Source organism: Trachinotus anak, unplaced genomic scaffold (genome assembly GCF_046630095.1).
Source record: "Trachinotus anak isolate AG129_WGS33_773 ecotype Australia unplaced genomic scaffold, CSIRO_AGI_Tana_v1 ptg000019l, whole genome shotgun sequence".
Classification (NCBI taxonomy): Eukaryota; Metazoa; Chordata; class Actinopteri; order Carangiformes; family Carangidae; genus Trachinotus; species Trachinotus anak.
Genome location: NW_027273870.1, coordinates 10,541,004 through 10,560,386, shown reverse-complemented (window position 1 = coordinate 10,560,386; position 19,383 = coordinate 10,541,004). Strand labels below are relative to the sequence as shown.

The 19,383-nt window shown below is 41.8% G+C and overlaps 1 protein-coding gene across 5 annotated transcripts in view; it reads right to left on the bottom strand.

Annotated features, from left to right (window-relative positions):
- Positions 1-19,383, bottom strand: part of LOC139636465 (potassium voltage-gated channel subfamily KQT member 5-like) — a 120,139-nt gene that overhangs the window by 58,901 nt on the left and 41,855 nt on the right. The gene's annotated exons all lie outside the window — the stretch shown is intronic.

Genomic DNA, 19,383 nt, shown 5'->3' with positions numbered 1-19,383 from the left:
TTTCCTTCTTTTGAATTAATGCTGTGTGTCTGTAGCAGCACAACTGTGGGGAAGAGTTAATGAATACCGCCCCAAGAGTGACAATCAATACTGTAGATGCTCTGGAAATCAATGGTGTCTCTGCTGTATGAAATATGAAGTGAACCTTGTGTGTAAAAAACAAACACTATAAAGTTCATTTAGGATAATGTTGTGTGTCATTGTGGATTTCAAGTCCTTAAGGCAAGTAAAGTGTTAGCTCTGCACCAGTGTGGAAACCAGTCTGTTATACAACCCCATCTGCTCTATGGGCAGACAGGTCAGACACACAAGTAGATGAATGCCTGTCTGAAAACTCAGAGCCATTAGAGACAGATTTCTCAATGGCCTCCACACAAACTCAACATGAGGGATCATGGACCTGAAACAAACAACAGAGGCAAGAGGCTGAAATCCTGTGTCAAAGTCCCTCAACAAACGCGCGCTGTGGAAATGAATCGCTGTGAAAATCTGCCTCTAGTCAAGAGAGTGCAGAAAGACATCTGGTCCTGATTACACTACTCACTGACAGCCGGATGTCTCCTCTCCTCTTTGTGTCTCGGCTTCGTCAGTCCTCCTATATCTATATCTATCGCTGTCTTTTTTTGACTTTTCTTCCTCACTGTCTGTCTTCGTTTTCTCTGGCTTGCATCCAGGAGTTTTGCTAATCCCTCGGCGCTGTCTGCAGCGCTAGCAGCAGTAGTTTTAGCATGGAGTTAATCAGAGAGGGGGTTTTAATTCTCCAGCCAGATAAGGACTGTGGTGGTTCTGCTGCTGATGACTGCCCTGTGGCCTGCACTCAATGATCTGCTTTGTGCTTCGACTTCTTTACAGCCCTAAAGGCTCGGGAAGGAGAGAGAGTCAGTAGTCTGTCAAAGCCTGTCCTACTGTAAAAGATGAGACCATAGGTCGTTATTATGACGTTTTGTTGGAATATGACACAGGAGAGCAGTGTTCGATTCCCATATGAAAGTAGCAGTTTACGTTGTTTCTATTATCAAGGACCGTTCAGCAAAGTTAGCCATGTTGTTATAATTCTAACCATGACAACAAAGATCACCTAATGTTGAGGAAGAACTTATCTGAACTCAAATCATCATCGTTTCGTAAACCTAACCAAGCTATGACCGTTATTCGGTATCGTTCAGTACACCTGCCCCGTAGGGGCGTAATTTCAGGAGACAGTCCAATGGGTCATATCAGAGGGTTTGAAAAAATAATCTGTGTGGTTGTTCAGATTCGAGGAGTTGTAGGGTGAGGTATAAGGGAGAGGTCCAAAAAAGCACTAATATAGTCTGAGGTGGAGCCCACAGTGTCTAGGCCTCTGATTCTAGGCCTCACAGAAAAACAACAAGAGAGCAGAGGTTGTGAAAAGAGATATGCAGTCATTATTGAAGGAGTGATAGAGGTTTATTCTAACTTATGACTCATGAGAAGTAAAGAGAAAACTATTTTGAAAGTTCAGCTGTGATGATTACAGGAAATAAAAAGGGACATTATGATTAATCAAAATGTGGCAAAACCCTTGAGAGTCTACCCAACACAGAACTGCAAAACACACACATACTGTACACACATACATGTACAAACACACACACACACACACACATACACACGCGCGCCCACTGACCAGTGTGGCCAGGGGTGCCCTTTGAGAGCAAACATGTTAAATAATTCAGGAGCAGCTAGAATGCTTACTATCACCAAACTGATTCTGCAAAAAGACATAAAAGTTTCTTTTTGAAAAGTGCCTCTGTGCCATCGTGAGACAGGAAAGAGGGTTTCTGAGAGGGCAGTAGTTTTAAATCTTTCATGAACATCTGACATAATGATTGTATAAGACAGGAGCAGGCCGTTTGCTAACAACACACGGCTGCAGAAAGCAAAGAAACACCAACGTTTTTCCTGCTAATGTGTCAAGGAAACAAAGAGTTGGCATGACAGCAGATCAGGCTGATTGGCCAAAGTGCTTTCCACTGTAAGACAATTCTTGCTGTCATTCATCAGGAAAAGACTCCATGTGATGCACGATTGTTAAAAGGAAACATATTGTTTTATATGGCCTAGTGCAGTCAAATGTTAGCTGAAATGAACACAACACTAAACTGTAACACTGAAACCAGAAGATGTGTGAAGGAGAACAGGCCTGAGGTCTTGTTAAGATGTTGTTGTCTTGAAAGAAGGAGCAACAACCTCTGTACTTCTAATTGTTTGTGTGTGGATTTCAGAGGTTTCAGTTTGATATGGATCATTTTGTCACTTAAAAGCAAAGTAAAGTGGATATGGGTGTGCAGGGGTCCTGTCCTCTCTAGTGGCGCTCCACATCGTCGCTCCAGACAGCATGAACTCACCAGAACAGCATGGTAAGCTCATGAGACGCAGGCCATAGCGGCTTTGGAAAAACTATCCCCTGACATTTTCCATTCATAAAATTCCTGGAATTGAGATGAGGAGGGAAAATAAATCAGGCTGCAGCCTGGTGTCTGTGTTTTTTCATATATGTTTTTTTTTTTTTTTTTTTTCTCATGTTGCTGTGATTGGCGGAATGGGGGTTTAGCCATATGTTTCCTCCTGCTACCATTCTCCACAGCCTCCTTTTGTTTTTCCTATTGACATTAAATAGACAGGATTTGCTGAGTGTGCCTTCCAAGTGAAGTGGTTAGAAATTAGAAGCTTTTACGACATGGAAAGGTCTTCATTACTCTGCATATTACCAAGAGCCATCTATTGATGGAAATTTCCGCTTCCCCTCACTTTAACAAAAAAAAAAACAAAAACAAAAAAAACAAAAAAAAAAAACAAAACATGACTATAATTTTAAAAATGCCTCTTTAATCTCTCCCCCAAATGCCCTTGGTTTTGTTTTAGTTCTTATACACTCAGTCTCTGTGATGAACAGTATGTCTACCACATTGCGGCTTATTTGGTTTTCATATTTATTGAAGGAAATTGGTTAGCTGGATTGAATGAGGCAATTCAATTCCCTTTTCTAATCTGCAATTCTTTGAGGTGGTTTTTCATTCAGTAGTTAAGGGCCCTCCTGCTAACATACCACCCCTGCTGCGCCAGTGGCTGTGCACTGTAAAGATAAAAGGATCAACTTTGAAGTGGATGTTTAAAAAAAAAAAAAAAAAAAGAAAGAAAAACTGTCATTTCATCGAACAAACAGAAGCAATCCTTTCTTCTGATCCCTTGCAAACCAGATCAGTCAGACTAATACTGAGAACCTGATGAACGTCTTTGTCACTGCAGACTTCACACTGAGCCCAAAACAGATGACCTGTGTTAAGGTTGAAAAACAGAACAGGACTGGTGTGCATGAAAAGAATCCCTGCGCTTGGATAGGGTTGTGAACGATAAACTGATGCGACCAGATATTCGGTTCAACAAGTGAGAGATACGGCTGCATCGGTAGCAGCCTCCTCAATCGATACGAATTATCATTGAATTCCTAGATGAATCTGTTATAGAGTCATGGATCGGGTATCGCAATACTTTGAATCGGTTGGCGGCATTACACACGCACCAGGTCTCTAAAACAACGTGAGAGCTGAGGCTGCCCGCGAAACGCTGTAGCTGCCTGGCTGGTATTAGCATGAGTGATAAACAAGGGACGACACGGAAAATGGAGGAGGTGGAGAACGAAAGCGTCAGCCTGACCGAAGGTGATAACGCACTGAGAAAGATTTTCGGGGAAACAAAAACAAAAATCCAAGGTGTGGACCGTTTTTGGGTTTTATAAGAAGGATGGGAAGCTCGAACAAAGTTTGTTGTTACTATTCTGTGCTACTTTTACCTCTGGAGTTCCCATCCAACGATTCAGCCAGACATTTTTTTGGTCCATGTCTAAAAATAAATACATTGACATGTGATTTTATTGTTCTGTTTTTTTTTTGCCAGTGCCAGTCTTTTACATATTTAAAAAGAAACTATTGTACTGTCACTTTCATAGACTTGGCTTCCTTATTATATAAAATATCTACAACAAATACTAACCATAGAATCGAATCGTATCGTTCTTACACTGTATGGAATCGATTCATATTGAATTGGTCTGTAATAAAAGGATATCGTTTTTGAATCGAATCGTAGCCTGTGTATCTAGATGCATATCGAATCGTTTATCACAGAGAGATGTGCAACCCTACGTTTGGATGTTACCATGTGCCAGCATCCATTGTGTTGCCTTTTGTGCCTGATGAGCCGATCCTCAAGTGTAGCCAGTCATTACCTCTGCACAGAGCTAATTAATTAGTTCATTCATTACTTCATACAATAACTTTGCCTCATAATGTCCCTCCTCATCCCTTAACCCATCCTGTTTTGATACTTTGCCAGAAGGTTGTGAGCCACTGAGTCACAGGAGGGAAATTACATGCAAATCCAGATGCAAAAATCAATGTGTGTAAAAAATCGGCACGCCCACATGTGTGTGCAGACACAAAACAACACAAGAATATTCCCACACAGACACCAACACATATATCAGTCATCAGTCAGTGGTATAAATACACCACACACTGTGTTTAATACTGAAGCAATGTTCGTTCATCTGAGGCACACGATATAAATCATGCTGTTTGTGATGGAACAATGTCAAGCACAGTGAGCTGTCCACTTCTAAACAAAAGAAATCAAATCACATTTATTCTTGAGCCAGTTTAACCAGAGTGCTCCACAGGGAACATTCAAATGAAATGAAATGATTCTGAATGCTTTGATACAGTGCCCTAAATTCAAAATCGAAATTTATAGATTTAAGTGCTCTGTAATGTTGTTACATTTATTCTTGTGACTGTGAGTAAAATGAAATTTAAGTGCTATTATACAATTATAATGTTGTCAAAAACAGTGAAGTGGTCTTGGCTACATATTTAAAAGAGAAAAAAAAAGAAAAAAAAAAAGGAAAAGGAACAAGCCATCCACTGAGCCTCCAGTGCAACTAACAAGCAGGCACAGTAAAATGCTAGTCAGCACCATATAAATGGCATAAAAGGTGGTAAAATCTCTGTTTTGAGATTTGATCAATTTATGATCTTCTAAATCTTCTTTGTTATCCCCTTTTGTGTTCACTCTGTGAGCATATGAAGTCTGTAAAATAATGTTTGTGACTTTTGTCTGCTTTTTGTGAAACACCCTCTGTGAGCGTTTTTGTGTCTCTGAATGTGTTGCCAAGCAAGGTGTTGGTAATTTGGGAAAAGTGTGACTATGGGAGCAGCACAGCCTGCAGAAAGGTTCCTGTCACTGACTGTTTTCTCTTTTCTTTCATGTTTCCACACATTCTCTCTCTCCTTTGTGACTCATATGGACTTGTGGTATGTGATGTCTCCCGCTGCACCCCGCTCCTAATTGGGATTAGCATATTACCCACCAAAACAATGCTGCGGTGATGTGAGTCTGCTGGGTCCAGTGGCCTTTATTCACCACAGACCCAATAATCCTCCTGTCTCTGGGAGCAAAGCTCATTAAATCTCACAGAATGGAGCCCATTATGAGCGGCCGTCGGCTCTGGCACCTCCTGCAAATCCTATCATGGCACAGATATGAAGCCGTGGCTAGCGTGGGGGCTAGTGGGTGGCTAATCATAGCCCTGGTGTTTGGACTAGGCGATTAGCACTCCTCACTGATCCCTGATCCCTCAGGATTAAACCCAAACGGTGGCAGAGCCCAACTGTACGGGATGAAATAAAAACACACAACCATGTCCACCCTCTTTCTCTTTCTCTCTCATGTGCACACACACCTGTATGTAAAACACTCTCTCATTTGAGCAACCTCTTTCATCATATTTGCCCCTTGCCCATTTTTTAAATGTAATTGGGAGTTGAAACACCTGATCCTCATGCTGAACATACTATTGGCTGTTCCATCTCATGTCAAGTACACCTGGAGGCTAAAAGAACCATCTTACACTAAAAACAGTTTGTATGCTGCACTAATATGTGACTTCTGGTACAACACCAACCTGTTTACTGTGTTACTCAATGTCTCTCTTATCAGTTCCTGTTTGCCTGCACAGGTTATGATGTGGTAATTTCTTCTTTGCCTTTTTATCTTAAGTATTTTTATTATGTTTATTGTATTTTATTTTCTGTGTTTATTGTGCAATTTTATTGTGAAGTGTCTGCAAACCAAATTACCCTAATGGGACAGTAAACTTTGAATTACAATTGAAATCTTTTTGGGAATATCTAATTGAAAGCAGGACATGAAGAGCTACCTAAACAACTTTCCTCTTCAGACTAAAACAGCCAATTTTTCAAAAACTAAACTTTGAAGCAATTAGCGCTAATGTGTATTTGTATTTAATAATTAAAAAACAACTCAAGCAGCCTAATCCTTACCGATGTTGTAGAATTTATGTGGTACTTTTAATTTGTAATGCCTCTGCTGCCTCACTTGAACGACAAGCAGACAAGCTAATGTAACTGTAAACAGAACAGGCAACAACCTTATCTCTATCTGCAATTTCCTATCAGTGCTGTGGAATCCAAAATGCTTCCTTACATAGTTTGATGTCATTATTATCCATTCAAAGCAGCAGTAATTTTTCATTTTGCTCTAAAAAGATAAGAATAGCCAAGTTTAACGAGGGCAAGAGGACCTGAATCAAAGGTCCCATATTGTGTAAAGTGACATTTCCATGTCTTTTTTTATTATAAAGCGGGTCTATAGGTTTTACATTAATACTGTGAAAACATCAAAGTGCTCTGTCCACAGAGAAATGCACACAGCCTGTATTCAGAAACTGAGCCTTAAAACGAGCCGTCAGGTAAGTTTGTGATGTCACAGCTATATAGTCGCTGCCATCAGCCATGCCCCAAGCCAATCTAGCAGGATTTGGTTTCTTTGAGTGTTTACCTGAAATCTGCTTTATTTTTATTCAATCACTCACAAAACAGTCAGCCAAACAGAAGAGATCCTCAGAACATCTCTTCTGATGTCTGTCAGTGACGCTCTTCTGATTGCTAACTAACCTGTCGTTGCTAGAGATTGAGAGAGAAGCCTGAGAGAGGAGATGTAAAAAACTACACTGAGATGGTTTTTGGTACCTAAAACCACAAATATATCTTCTCATGGATATCAACACTTCAAATAAAACACTGGAAAAGTGTAAAATGTGGGACCTTTAAGTCAGTGCATTTTAGGGATGATCACCACCAGAGTATAAAGCATATCCTGATACGCTTAGACACTTTGAATTTAAATTCAAAACAGATCAACAGATTTTCCTTTTTGTTTCACATTCAAATTATGGTGATGCTGATGTATCTGACATCAAATCAGGGCCATTGGTTACCTATCATAGTAGACAATGACACTTTGGTGCTGCTGACTGGTTGCCCTGAAACAGACAAAGGCCATCCCCCTCGTGCTGCATAATCTCTGCATGAGTCTGATGTGAGGCTCCCGCAGGGAAAATCACATGATAATGACAATGTAATTACAAAACAGAAAATGCACTGTCAAACAGTAAATGTGCTGCTCACTTGAGGGCAAAAGAGCTCATGTCTCCCTTTTACCGTTCCATTTTAGCATGAAAAAATACAGGATTTCAATGCATGCAACAGGCTCTGAGACAGGTCTTCTATCCCCCACAATATGAATCATATTGTATGTGCCCATACTATATGTGCCCATACATATTCTTGCACATTTCCCCCAATATAGAAATTAACAGTATGTTCAGGCACCCAACACTGGAGGTGTGAGCTGTTACTCCAGATGGAATGAAGACATGATATTTATTTTTGTATTATCCATGGCTGATATCTTGAGAACAGTATGGGAGATGTTAAGAACACGGTTAAATGTGTATTTAACTCTTTAATGGTGTTTCTTGGTCACGTCTATATACATATTAAATTAAAACAGTTAACCATTCCCTTCTGGCCATATGGACAGTTTCAAGATGAGTGAATATCACTGGACTGTCCCAAAGCTCTTGGCTGCTGGTGCAATACATTAATGGCGGGGTATCACTGTTGAATATGTATCAGGTCATGTGTTAGTGCTCTCGGCCAGCCTCTCTGTCCATCAAGCTGAAGGCTCCAGTGGTTTCTGTGGACTCTCTTTAAAGGTGTTAGTGAGGGGAACGTCAAAGCACATGACCTGAGGCTTTGAGCTCTGATCACCAGAGGGAGAGAAAAGGAGGCAGAGAGAAGGAGCGAGGGAGAAAGGCCTCTGGGTAATGACAGGTTATGGTTGCTTATCAAGACTAGTAATAGCATCAATGGCACCCTTAAGGAGAGATTGATGGGGCTGTAGTGCCCAGTCAACACTCCACCCTCAATCTGAAGGACTTTGGAAAAATAAGATGCTAAATCAAGATTTTAGAAAGCTATTGAGGAATGACATTAGAAGACAACTGAAAAGGGCAATTAGGGACTGAGTATTAAGCTGTCAGAAATAAAAGCTTTATTGTAAGATAATTATTTAGATTCATTATTACTTTGTTCCTGCCTGCCAGACAGCGATTGGTTTTACTTTATTTCAACAATGAATGAAAATCAAAATGCCAAGACCCTGCACTAACTTTCATTAAAATACAAATGGTCCATAAGTTCAATTATCATGTTCTAGTGAAACCCTCTGTCATCTGCCCTTATTTGCCCTTATTTTCTTAACTACCTTTCACACAAAATGCACAAGTATATTTAGTTTGTACAAGGTAAATAAAGCACAGGATGAAGAGCATTATGCAAACCAGCCCTTCCAACAAAGCAGCAGACCAAACTGCTAGTGACTAGACTGGAATTTAAACAATGACAGTGCTCTAAGTAGAAAGACTGAATGACAGACAGGAATGCTATCAGCAGCCTAACTTAACCATCCTTGACACTCTCAGACATCACTTCAGGGCCATGTCAGTAATGAGTTATTGATAGACTGTATGCAGCCAGGTCAGATATACTGCATCATCTTTACATAGAAAGGCATCTCAACACTTGTGTAAGAACATCTTGTTGATCCAACCCACTGCTATCTGCCATGCCTTTGTGACAACAGCTCATTCAGCCAGACGACTATCTGACATCTTAAACCTCTGAGGCTGCTAGAGATATATAAGACCCAACAAACAGAGATGCAAAAATAAAATGAAAACATTATACTATGTGTCAAATCCAAGCTAGACCTGTAAATGTTTGATGAGTCATGAACAGGGAGGAAACACTACATGGTGACTCAGGGGGCAGAGATCCATCTGCCATGTCTGTCCATTTTCAACAGTTTCAAACACTAAGGAGTGCTAAGTCGTTCCGCGGGGCAGATGGCTCGTCTCTTTTATCAGTTCTGCCGAGCAGAATGTTCAAGCATGTGGAGGAACACGAGGAGATTTCTTTGATTTGACACAATCACTGGCACCAATGTGTGTTTAGTTTAGAACTTTGTTCATGAAAGACGTTTGCTTATCGAACAAGTGAAATCCATGTACGGCAGATTATCAATGAATTTTCTCAGTGCTTGTTTAACTCCATGCACAGAATGATGAGAAGTGACACGATGCTGGGTAGGTTAAAAGGTTACATGTGTGGTATGGTAGAATGAGATAACATTAGCCAGATCTAATTTTAAAACAAACAGCAGCACAGTAATATCCTCATTATTCAATTTCAGTCCACTTTCTGGCAAATTAATGTGACCACTCCTCTGTTTCCAGGCTTCTCTGGCTGAAGATGGGACTCTAAATAGCATCATACAGCATCACACTCTGGTGTCTGTGATGGAAGAGGAAGTGTAGAGAAAGGAGCTGAGGAAATTAGGCCAATTTCCCTGTGGGGCCCCAGAAACCAGGAGTGGCCAAACAGGATCCGCACAGAGAAGCCATTAAACTACAGCCCACAGACCCTCCCACTTCCTGCTAGGTGTCCCCCAAGGGTTTGTCCTGGGTCCTCTGAGTTTTTGTCTGGGTGTCTTCCTCTCCTTTAGCCTGTCCATCTGCACTTCTGCACGCCTGTCTGTTCCTAAGTAACCTCATCATGCTCCTGCCCCCTTTTTTCTATATTAAAGAGGCTAAACAAACAGTATGATTTGCAATGAACAGGAGTTCAAGTTGGAGTGGAAAAAAGAAAAAAAAAAACAAAAAAAAAAAAAACACTGGAAGTGAAATTCTACAGAACGGCTACTGTGATGAAGAGAGGATGCTTTGGCCAGACGACTGGGGCCACTGAGGGAGGCTCAGTGTGTTTCCAGTGGCAGTAAAAGGGAGCAGGCCTGAGCTGTGAGCACAAAGTGTGCAGAGCAGACTGGAAGTTGAAGAATTTCCGTACCGGTGTGAGTGTGAGAGAAAGAGAGAGTGGGCTAGTGTCTGCCAGCGAGAGCAGCGCTCTCTTTTTCCACAAGGGAGAAGTTATGGCGTGATTTGCATGTATTCCAAACCACTCTATTTGGCGGGAAATTGGTGTGTGTCCGCATATGTGTGTGTGAGGCCATCTAGCTAGAAGAAGAAGAAGTAAGATCTACCCCACTGACTGCATGCACGCAGAGACATGTGCACACAGATGCAAGCACATCATTCATTTTCCCACCTCAACAAGTGTGCCATCATGCTGAGCACAGTGGAAGGACGGCTGGGTGCAGCTCGGCAATTCAAAAAACCAGCACTTGACATATTCAGCCGCAGAGTCCAAACTGCTACGGAAATCATGCACATACCACGGTCAATCAAACACTAATAGTAGCTTTGCCTCAGCTCAAAATTACAGTTGGGAAGGGTCATTTTGTGTCAGTCAGCTCTGATGTCTTTATTTCATAAATGTGCAGCTGAACACTGCGGGTAATTGGATGTTCGCAAGTGCATCTGCAACCTCACTGATTGAATTTCAACATCACACCTCAGTCGCTTTCTGGCACACGCTGCAATCACCATGCAGGGGTGCAGGGAGTTGCCGGTAATCAGGTAAGTACGTACAATGTCATGACGGCAGAATAACAGCCATATCTGAGATCCGTCATCTCTTTCCAGATTCTATTAGCTGCACTAATATGACCGCTAATGAGAAGGCATTACAGAGGCCAAAAATAACCTGGCAGGGTGGTGAGGCTTCATCCCAGCTCCGGGTGCTGCTGGCTATAAGAATATATGGACTGTGGCCGCAGCCAGCTCAGCTCTCCCTCACCCGTTTGCCGGGCCTCATTATCACACAATCACGCCTCACTAGCTACAAAGCTGCCTCGGTCTGCCTGGCTGCCAGTCCAGACAGGTGGAGGGAAAAAGGGAGAAAAAGACTCAGACGAACAGAAAGAGAGGGAGCAGACTGAGAGTATAAGGTAAATGTGACAGAGGAGTAAAAGGGTTGGGGATTAAGGCCATGGAGGTCACAACAACGAAGAGGTGGCAAGAGACAAGGGGGTAAGTGAGGCGGAGGGACTCAACTCACGAGTGGAGGGAATATGAGAAAAAGCTGAAAAAGCAGAGAAGATAAAGTAGTGGGTAACTGAGACGGAGGCAAGGAAAGAGTGGGGATGGAGGGGGGGTGCAAGAGTTTGTGGATGACTGTGGCAATGTTTCTCTTTCTCCTCCCCCTCCTGATTTTCCGTCTGAGTTACACGGTCATTTGGCAGCACTGGCTGAGACCACCGGCGTGTTTCCACTTGGCCGTCTGGTCGTCTGCCTGTCTGTTTATCTGTGCGTCTGCTTCACTACAGGTTCTTTCTGTCTTCCTGGTTGTCCACTCGATTTCTCCTCCTGTCTGTCTTTCATCCAGTGACTGTTTGTCTGTCTGTTTGGCTGGCTGACAGTTTCTCAGAGTGATCAACTTAGGAAAGCAGAGCTCTCATTTCCCCTTCACCACAGAGTCTGGACTTCTGGGGGGCTGAGCTGAGTGAAGCAATGAACATGCATGCACACCTCATATTCACACACACACACACACACACACACACACACACACGTATATATATGGAATACTGCTGCACATTTTCCTGTTATACAGACAGTGTCTCTGTCTCCTGTCTCTTTTTCAGGATTATTTCTGTATTTAGTTTTCCTCCTCTGAGAAGTCCTGCTCTTGCTTAAGGGAAACAATACATTTGAACAGTCTGTGCAGTCTGTGTGCAACTAAATCTGAATCCTGTCTTACATCGCTTCTGGAACCTAACTCCTTCTGAATCCCTTATTGAAAATATTTTAGTTAACTTTTCAACATTTGCAAGGGCATCTGCAATCACATTGTTCACTGAAAAGACAGGAGCACTACATCTTTTAGTGATGACCTAACTAATGTTCATTATGTATAGCTGTAATTAGCATAATTTCAAAACATGAAATGTTGATTAAATGTATCTGACACACTGAAATTAGATGTATCGTACTTACGTTATTTTTCTTGAACTACTTACTCCAACCCGTAACGGTCCCTCTGCAGAATTATTAATGAGCTTAAATCATTGATGTGTAGAAAATAAAAAACAAGGAAGATTTGACTGAAACTGATGCAATCAGCAACATCATTTCACTTTTTTTTGTTCTATTTCTTCCTTAGTGCAGCACTTCCCGTATTGTACATGGAGAGAATGACAATAAATTGTACTTGTAGCTGGCACCTTGTACTCACCAGGTACACACACATTTCCACACCTTACTGAACTGCAAAAACACACAGTCCACTGATCATAGTGTAATTTTACATAATACCTCTCACATGTGTGGACACCGACTACTTAAAGTTTTTCACCTGAAGAGCTGATCTCCAGAGCTCACCAGGCAATATCTTTTTCTGTCATTGCCTTTGTAATAGCAAGACTGTGGGTCATATAGCTCTTTATATTTCTCAACCTCAACATGTAGTCTCTCCTCATCCATTGTATGCACAAAAAAGACAACGACAGCAAGTCAAGCCACTATGGGACCCGGGAAGTACAAAACCGCCTTTTCCCCGGAAATAAAAATGCGTTTTACAGGGGGGAGCAAGGCTGGAAACAGAACAGTGGCATGAAGTGTCGCCGGGCAGCACGTTAACACAAGTCTAGCAGCCATCGATGTGGGGGTTGTGCAAAGAAAATAATAGGGGTGGCCTGTTTTGATGCATGCCATTTGGCAGCAGTGTGTTTTGGCCTTTTTCCACCAGCCTCTAAATCGTTTCTGAAAGCGACTTGTTTCATATTGTTGAATGCACTGAAGAAATGCAGTCTGCCTCAAACTTTTGTCTGGCAGCACCTCTACACCTCTACACTGCGTGGAAACTGAATATCACCTTTGCATGTATGTGAGGTCCATAAGAACACATTAACATTGGAGACATGTTCAAACGCACCCAAAGGTGTCATTCACTGAGTGAGTGTGTGTGTGTGTGTTTTGCATGTGAAGCAGCTTACCTCCTCATATTGATTTCAAGTGTCAAGTTTACTCCCAAACAGATTCAAAAAAAAAAAAAAAAAAGCAATAAACTGTGAAACCACAGGCAGTGAGCTTGTCATACTTTCTTCAATGATAGGTGTTCTGTTCAGTCATTTAAAAAGATGCCTTAAAGAACAGCCAAGTGGCGCAAACGACACACAAACCTCTGACTTACGATGGAAAAAAGTGAGTAAAAGTTGCCGTCCATTCAGAGCCAGCTTTGCTGTGTCTCCGTTAATAGTTATGTTTTGGGTTTTGGGAAGGAGAGGGACTGATGCCAATTCAGCACACATATGTTTCCACACCTCATACTCAACACCCAAAACTCTTCTCGCCATCTGAAAACAAAACCCATATTTCAAATTTAGCTCATTATCGCCTTCATCCCCATCACAAACAGAGGAAATGTGAACTTTGACGTCCAGACAGAAGAGTAGGATTTTGTGAATGGTTAACCGTGTGATTTTTTTAAAAATATAATTAACAATCCATTCAAAAGCGTCAAGTGCCAAGGTCTTCAATTTCCAAAGCACCTTTGACATCAATCTGGATCTCACCAGACAGAGCAACAGCAACAGGTTTTACAGTAGCATCTGTGCATTGTATTTGGCATCATATGCAACCTAATGTGACTTTTCGGTTCAACTGGATTTCCATTAGCCAACATTCTGAGTGGAAAACAAGAGGAGGCAGACAAGACAGAGAGACACGCAAAAGAAAAATCTGCTGTGGGTTTTTTCTTCTTTTCTTTTTTTTAATAGCGGAAAATAACAAAAGCACCCAAGGTCAACCACAGAGCATAAAATTTTGCAACCAGCAGAGAGGCGTTAAAGGAGGGTCAAAAAGGTAATGAGGACAAGGTTGACAGTCCCCTGGACGTGTGTAGGTTTGTAACTGAAACGTTCACTCTGTGGTTCAGGGCTAATAATTGTGACTTATGTTTGATGTTTGATTTCTGATGAGAAGTCAGAAGTTTTCTCAGCCCTCTTGTCCTCCTCTGCTCTGCTCCCTGCCATTTGTTTCACTTCTCCTCCACTTTCTCCGTCAACCTGATGCTATTTTTATTTCCATTTCCCCACTCTGACACAGTCAATGATGGAGGGAACATAAGAAGAGGAAACACAGGCATAAGTGAGGAAGATGACAGTGATGGCAGTGGTTAGCACAGTGGCGGTTCGCACAATGGTCACTGTAGCTCTCAGGTGTGATTGGAGATGACAGCTCACCAGGCTGCACAATGCACTCCACAGTTAGTCAATATAACATACTCCAGTCCTGTTCATCCTACTTAAGTACCTTGCAATGGCTAAGAATTAGCCCCTTATGGTATAGAACTAGCAACAGGACAGAAACAAAGCTTGATCAAATAAAGAAATGTTCCCACTCTCGATGGGGCTATTTGTAAGTTTTCTCTGCTGCTAAATGTGGTGGTGTCGCTTGACAAGAGCTGCAGCAATCATTGTGTTTATAAGACAAGAGATTATAATTTGAAGCTCTAGCGTAAGTTCAATCAGGAAGACCTATCCTCTTGCATGCATATCCCATGTATAATCCTAATTAAGCCACACCTCTTCTCACATTATTCCCTCATTCTTCCAGCCGTGGCTGTCATCGTCCTATCAGCTGTTCAGACAGCTGTTCACAACTAACCAATAGCAGGGCGACACAATTTCTCGTTAACCTATCATCAGCTGGCGCTCCCTTTTTAAAGATGTTCTTTCTCAGTTTTAGTTTCCTGCTCCGCTGACGTGCGCCCCTCCTCCTCCCCAATCTCCACCTGGTTCCAGAGTCCATCAGCCATAATCCGTCTCAGAGGGATGTTCAGTCTTCTCGGAGTCTGAGGTTTCTTCGGCATCTCTGCGTCAGGGGTCTCTCAGCCATCCCATCGTCAAGGGATCTTCAACCTTGTCAGTTTCGGAGCATTCTCAGCCATCTTCGGCATCAGAAGTTCTTTGGCCATCATCGGCATCAGAGGGATAGTCAGCCACCACCAGTGTCTGGTCTCGGGGGGATTATATTCATATACATACATATATTTTGCTGCTGCTCCTCCTAACTCTAAACATCTCCCCCACGAGACCAAGCGCCAAAGTCTATAACTTCAGCACTTTTTATCACATGTCTTGTCTAATTAAAATATTTACTTTCACTTCATTCACTTGTCTCTCCTGACTGAAATGTCCTTTAAGCAGTGCTATGTCTGCAGCACTATGTCTGCAGGGTACAGTGAGTTGCTACAGTGAGTCGCTTTCGGAAAGTAATGAGATAAGCCGGGACTAGCTGGTTAGCATGCTAACTTTAAATTTGGATGGTGGGTCCAGGTGGGCTGGGCTTGGGGCCTGACTGAGGGCGGTGACAAGTTAGAGAATTCCTGATGGTTCATTTTCAGCTGAATACAGGCTGTGTGCATTTCTCTGTGGACTGAGCCTTTGACACTTTAACACTATTAATATAGAACCTAGAGCTGCTCTATAATCAAGAAAGACATAGAAATCTCTCTTTATACAATACGGGACCTTTAGGCTTCTATCCTTGCTTCTTCTGGTGAGGGTATCCCAGTACAGTTCCAGTGCTTTACTCCTGGTAATCCTGCAGCCAACAGATTTGCTTTAAACATGTACTGTATTAATAATCACCTGCAGCATAATTCTTATAATCCTTACATGGGCTTTTTGCAAAGATCATCACAGTCTCTCATTCTGACCTATGACAATTCAATCAGGCTACAACTGTAATACTGTAAGTGTTTTTTACACATAAACTCGTGATTTGGTGTTTGCTTGTTTCTTTCAGTGGGTGTTTCTTTCTTCCAGAGCTGCTATGTCAAAAATGGAGAGATTAAAAATAGTTATGAATGGTAAGAAAAAGGAGAAACACAAAGCAGATGGGGTGGAGAGAATCTGCTTTGGTTTGATGCTTAGGGTTAAAGCAGATATAGTACTGAAATAACAGCAACAGCAGTAGCAGAGAACAGCTTGTTTTAATTGTCTCTGAAGTGGAACAGCTGGCTGCGACTACTGGGCCTCACAGCATAACGCAGACAGAGAGAGAGGAGGGGGGAGAGAGAGACAGAGAAGCAGAGAGAGAGAGGAATTGGCGCCCACGGCCAGGGGTTGAGGCTCAGGCCAAAACCTTCATTGTGCTCTTCAGAACTTAAGAGAGTTTGTCCTTGCTGACATTAAGATGACTTAGCCCTCTACACCAAACTCAGATTCAAAGAGAAATGCATGCATTGCATACAGCAAACAGTTACAGTAGGGAGACTCATGTATGCGTCAGATAAAAACAACACAAACAGCAGGAAAACTTTAATACCTTGGGGACAGCCCATTTCAGCTGGAAAACTGTGTCAGACACCAAGCTACCTGCTCATTTTGGGAAAACATCCAGTGGAGAGGCTGAACTCATTTCCTCTCAGGTCCGTTTTTGGTTGCTTGTTAAGTTGTCAACTGTTCAAAAATAATCCTTAATTACGCTACAAAATAATAAGTAATGCAGTCACTGCATAAGTTGATCCCTCTTCAGCTTTGATAGTGTTAATAAACCCTCTAGGCAGTGGTTATGGAGTGGTCTCCTAAGGCCGCTGATTTCTAACTGCTCACCTCCTAAAGGTCAAAGTCATCACATACTCTTCATAACCACAGAGGCGAAGCTCTCTCTCTTTTCTCTCTCTGCCACACTGTTGTCTTTATTAACAGCAGTGCACAGGAGTTACCACAGCTCATCCCACACATGGGGTTTCACATGTGAAATTCATTTTTTCACTCAAATGGCCTTTCTTCCATAGTTGTGGTGTCTGCTTCCGTCATCTCGAATGTTTGGTGTAAGGTCATCGTCTGAGTTGGGTTTTTTTCATCTTGACCTTCCGATAAAATCAAACATGTTATTATTATTGTTATTGTAATTTTTTTTTGTCTGGGCTCATGCAAATAGTGACATTCAGTGACGTGAATACTGTTGACTTCTCCAGAACCAAACAGGAAGCAGGAAACTGAGTTGATAGTGGGAAGGGAGGCAACTCTGGGGAGGCGCAAGAATGTGAGTTGCTTGTTATAAGGCTGACATCAAATACAAAAAAAAATCAGTCAGATTTTTAAAAAGCCTTCTAATGTATGGTGGGCATTACAGAAGACAAGTTAATTCAGAGCAGCTGAGAACAATGGTACATATACTACACACCAGTACAATACTGATCACAGTTTTTCTCAGCTTTTTCAGCCCCAGTGTAGTGTGCACATGTACAGTGTGCAGTGGGTATGAACTGATAGTTAGACAGTAAAATGTGCACACAGACTATGAAATACATGGGAAACAGAGAGCGAGAAAGAGAGCTTTGCTGCTGCAGGGATCTGAACATAACATGCAACTGACGAGCGAGAATGCTAAACAAACGACACGCCATCACTAACAGAGGACCAGCCTGGGAGCGAATCTCCACCCTCATTCCTGCATTGGACACCCTTGGGCCCAACCAGGGGCTTAGCTGCCAACTGCGGGACATGATGAGGGATCACAGATCCAGAGTTAGCCTCCACCTCCTGTTCCCATAAAGTGATGCTGGAAAGCAACAGTGAATCAATCCAAGACACAGTCTCTTCACTCCAATACTGCAATAAAAATGTGTGTGTTTCATGCATGTGTGTATTTGTGTGTGTTATGGTCCTCTGCATAAACTTTATACTTGGCCATTAGAGATGCTGCAAGTGCGACACAGTATCTGAAAACCTTATTAAGCAGAAAGTAAAAATTAAAATCCACAGTGTAGTTTGCTTCCTGCTACATCTGAAATGTATCTACTTGTTTACAAAGCCTTTGGATAAAACTCTGTCAGATATAATCCAGCAGAAAACAAATTATGTTCTTGCAACAAGGCATTTTTACTGAGTATTTTAACCTGATATATTGCTCCACGATGCCGGTGAGACCAACGGCCTCTCCATTCCCCAGTCATGAATATTCAAATGAGACGTTCAATTTGTGTTGGGGAGATTATTGGAAAGCTACCGAAGCAATGCGGGATTCTCCCTAAAGCCTGGGTGAAACCATGTTATGCACTAGACTGAATGACTTGCTGAGATACCAAGTCTGAAATTAAAGTGGGACCTCCTCCGTACTCCTTGAGAAGAAAAAAAAAATAGAGTCAGCCTGTTGGCATTTTAAGCCGCTGGCAAAATCCAATATGTCTGCTGAGTAAGACCTTCAGAATTCTGCTCAGCAGGATGGAGCTTTATGCAACAGCTGAAGTCTGAACTTTGTGAAAAAAAAAAACAAAAAAAACAGGAGATAGGAAATTAAAAGGGAAGTTAAGATATCTTGGCCTTTTCCAAGGTATGTAATCTTTTTCTAATGTATAAATAAATCAACAAATCAATAAATCAACTAAACTTTGTGAGGGAGGTGATTCTGTAGCAGAGAATGATGAAGAGGATCATGTTGATTTGTTGTTGTATTTCTGAAATGTGAGATATGGACAGTAGTTGCACACACATGCTTATCTTGATCTCTGACTGGCTTCCTGCTGCGCTTCTTGCTGGCCTCATTTAGCTTATGAGCAAAATATTTATCAGATTGCTGCGTTTTATCAGTCCTGGTTCACCAAGCAAGTGAAGTCAGTTGAAAACACAGTCAGTGAACTGGAGGCGACATATTTCAGACCACTTCTAACTCAACCATATCCTGTGAGCTAAGTTCACGAGTATTGTGAAAGTAATAGAAGATTAAATGATTGGTATTAAAATGAGAAACCAATCTTTGAAAGTAAAATTATTAGACAACTACTACTACTACTACATGTGTTTCTCTTATGATATTGATTGTGTTATTAGAAATTACTGTGCTCTTGTTATTTGTTGAAGAAGCCCACTGTTCTCCTCATCCTGTTCATGCTTAAAGAGGTCCAGGGCTGCACAGGGTTTGGGTCTTTATGTATCTTTAGGTTTCTTGTGTCCGAGAACATATAAGTAATACTAGACATGTGTATGTCTATCTGGTGTTTGCTATCAGCCTGAGTCTGTATTGTTGGGATA